This window comes from Oncorhynchus clarkii, chromosome 30 (assembly GCF_045791955.1).
Source record: "Oncorhynchus clarkii lewisi isolate Uvic-CL-2024 chromosome 30, UVic_Ocla_1.0, whole genome shotgun sequence".
Lineage (NCBI taxonomy): Eukaryota > Metazoa > Chordata > Actinopteri > Salmoniformes > Salmonidae > Oncorhynchus > Oncorhynchus clarkii.
In genome coordinates, this window is record NC_092176.1 from 18652290 (window position 1) to 18655846 (window position 3557).

The following is a 3557-nucleotide window of genomic DNA, read 5'->3' on the forward strand; positions in this document are numbered from 1 at the left end:
GACACTCATAGTCAAAACTCTTTGAGAACATTATTACCCAATGTTACAGGAATAGTACCCAATGTTGCAAGAATAGTACCTAATGTTACATGACTAGTTCCCAATGTTACAGGAATACTGGATTAGTACCCAATGTTATAGGAATAGTACCCAATGTGACAGGAATAGTACCCAATGTTACATGACTAGTTCCCAATGTTACAGGAATACTGGATTAGTACCCAATGTTATAGGAATAGTACCCAATGTGATAGGAATAGTACCCAATATTACAGGAATAGTACCCAATGTTACAGGAATACTGGATTAGTACCCAATGTTACAAGAATAGTACCTAATGTTACAGGAATAGTACCCAATGTTACAGGAATAGTACCTAATGTTACAGGAATAGTACCCAATGTTACAGGAATAGTACCTAATGTTACAGGAATAGTACCTAATGTTACAGGAATAGTACCCAATGTTACAGGAATAGTACCTAATGTTACAAGTATAGTACCTAATGTTACAGGAATAGTACCAAATGTTACAGGAATAGTACCCAATGTTACAGGAATAGTACCCAGTGTTAGAGGAATAGTACCTAATGTTACAGGAATAGTACCAAATGTTACAGGAATAGTACCCAACGTTACAGGAATAGTACCAAATGTTACAGGAATAGTACCCAATGTTACAGGAATAGTACCTAATGTTACAGGAATAGTACCTAATGTTACAGGAATAGTACCAAATGTTACAGGACTAGTACCCAATGTTACAGTAATAGTACCTAATGTTACAGGAATAGTAACTAATGTTACAGGAATAGTAACTAATGTTACAGGAATAGTACCTAATGTTACAGGAATAGTACCTAATGTTACAGGAATAGTACCTAATGTTACAGGAATAGTACCAAATGGTACAGGAATAGTACCCAATGTTACAGGACTAGTTCCCAATGTTACAGGAATACTGAACTTGTACATAATTGTCACGTTCTGACCTTAGTTCTTTTGTTTTGTCTTTGTTTTAGTATGGTTAGGGGGTGAGTCGGGTGGGTAGTATATGTTATTTTTTCTATGATTTGGTATTTCTGTGTTTGGCCTGGTATGGTTCTCAATCAGAGGCAGCTGTCAATCGTTGTCCCTGATTGAGAACTTAGGCAGCCTGTTTTCACCCTTGATTTGTGGGTGATTCTTTTCTGTTTAGTGTGTTTTGCACCTGATGGAGCTGTTTCGGTTGTGCTTTTTTGTTTCTTTGTTTGATAGTGTTCAGTTTAAATAAATTACATGAACAAGTCCCACTCTGCGCTTCGGTAACATTACACTAATGTTGCAGGAATAGTACCTAATGTTACAGGAATAGTACCCAATGTTACAGGAATACTGGAATAGTACCTCATGTTACAGGAATAGTACCCAATGTTACATGACTAGTTCCCAATGTTACAGGAATACTGGACTAGTACCTAAAGTTACAGGAATAGTACCCAATGTGACAGGAATAGTACCCAATGTTACAGGACTAGTTCCCAATGTTACAGGAATACTGGATTAGTCCCCAATGTTATAGGAATAGTACCCAATGTTACAGGAATAGTACCCAATGTGATAGGAATAGTACCCAATGTTACAGGAATAGTACCCAATGTTACAGGAATAGTACCCAATGTTACAGGAATACTGGACTAGTACCTAATGTTACAGGAATAGTACCCAATGTTACAGGAATACTGGACTAGTACCTAATGTTACAGGAATAGTACCCGATGTTACAGGAATAGTATCCAATGTGACAGGAATAGTACCTAATGTTACAGGAATACTGGACTAGTACCTAATGTTAAGGGAAGAGTACCCAATATTACAGGAATAGTACCCAATGTTACAGGAATACTGGACTAGTACCTAATGTTACAGGAATAGTATCCAATGTGACAGGAATAGTACCCAATGTTACAGGAATAGTACCCAATGTTACAGGAATACTGGACTAGTACCTAATGTTACAGGAATAGTACCCAATGTTACAGGAATACTGGACTAGTACCTAATGTTACAGGAATAGTACCCAATGTTACAGGAATACTGGACTAGTACCTAATGTTACAGGAATAGTACCCAATGTTACAGGAATAGTATCCAATGTGACAAGAATAGTACCTAATGTTACAGGAATACTGGACTAGTACCTAATGTTACAGGAATAGTACCCAATGTTACAGGAATACTGGACTAGTACCTAATGTTACAAGAATAGTACCCAATGTTACAGGACTACAGAACTAGTACCTAATGTTACAGGAATAGTACCCAATGTTACAGGAATAGTACTCAATGTTACAGGAATAGTACCCAATGTTACAGGAATGCTGGGCTAGTACCTAATGTTACAGGAATAATACCCAATGTTACAGGAATAGTACCCAATGTTACAGGAATACTGGACTAGTACCTAATTTTACAGGAAGAGTACCCAATGTTACAGGAATAGTACCCAATGTTACAGGAATACTGGACTAGTACCTCATGTTACAGGAATAATACCCAATGTTACAGGAATAGTACCCAATGTTACAGGAATACTGGACTAGTACCTAATGTTACAGGAATAGTACCCAATGTTACAGGAATACTGGACTAGTACCTCATGTTACAGGAATAATACCCAATGTTACAGGAATAGTACCCAATGTTACAGGAATACTGGACTAGTACCTAATGTTACAGGAATAGTACCCAATGGTACAGGTATAGTGCCCAATGTGACATGAATAGTACCTAATGTTACAGGAATAGTACCCAATGTTACAGGAATACTGGACTAGTAGGTAATGTTACAGGAATAGTACCCAATGTTACATGACTAGTTCCCAATGTTACAGGAATACTGGATTAGTACCTAATGTTGCAGGAATAGTACCCAATGTGACAGGAATAGTACCCAATGTTACAGGACTAGTTCCCAATGTTACAGGAATACTGGATTAGTACCTAATGTTACAGGAATAGTACCCAATGTTACAGGAATACTGGACTAGTACCTCATGTTACAGGAATAATACCCAATGTTACAGGAATAGTACCCAATGTTACAGGAATACTGGATTAGTACCCAATGTTACAGGAATAGTACCCAATGTGATAGGAATAGTACCCAATATTACAGGAATAGTACCCAATGTTACAGGAATACTGGAATAGTACCTAATGTTACAGGAATAGTACCCAATGTTACATGACTAGTTCCCAATGTTACAGGAATACTGGATTAGTACCTAATGTTACAGGAATAGTACCCAATGTTACAGGAATACTGGACTAGTACCTCATGTTACAGGAATAATACCCAATGTTACAGGAATAGTACCCAATGTTACAGGAATACTGGACTAGTACCTAATGTTACAGGAATAGTACCCAATGTTACAGGAATACTGGACTAGTACCTCATGTTACAGGAATAATACCCAATGTTACAGGAATAGTACCCAATGTTACAGGAATACTGGACTAGTACCTAATGTTACAGGAATAGTACCCAATGGTACAGGTATAGTGCCCAATGTG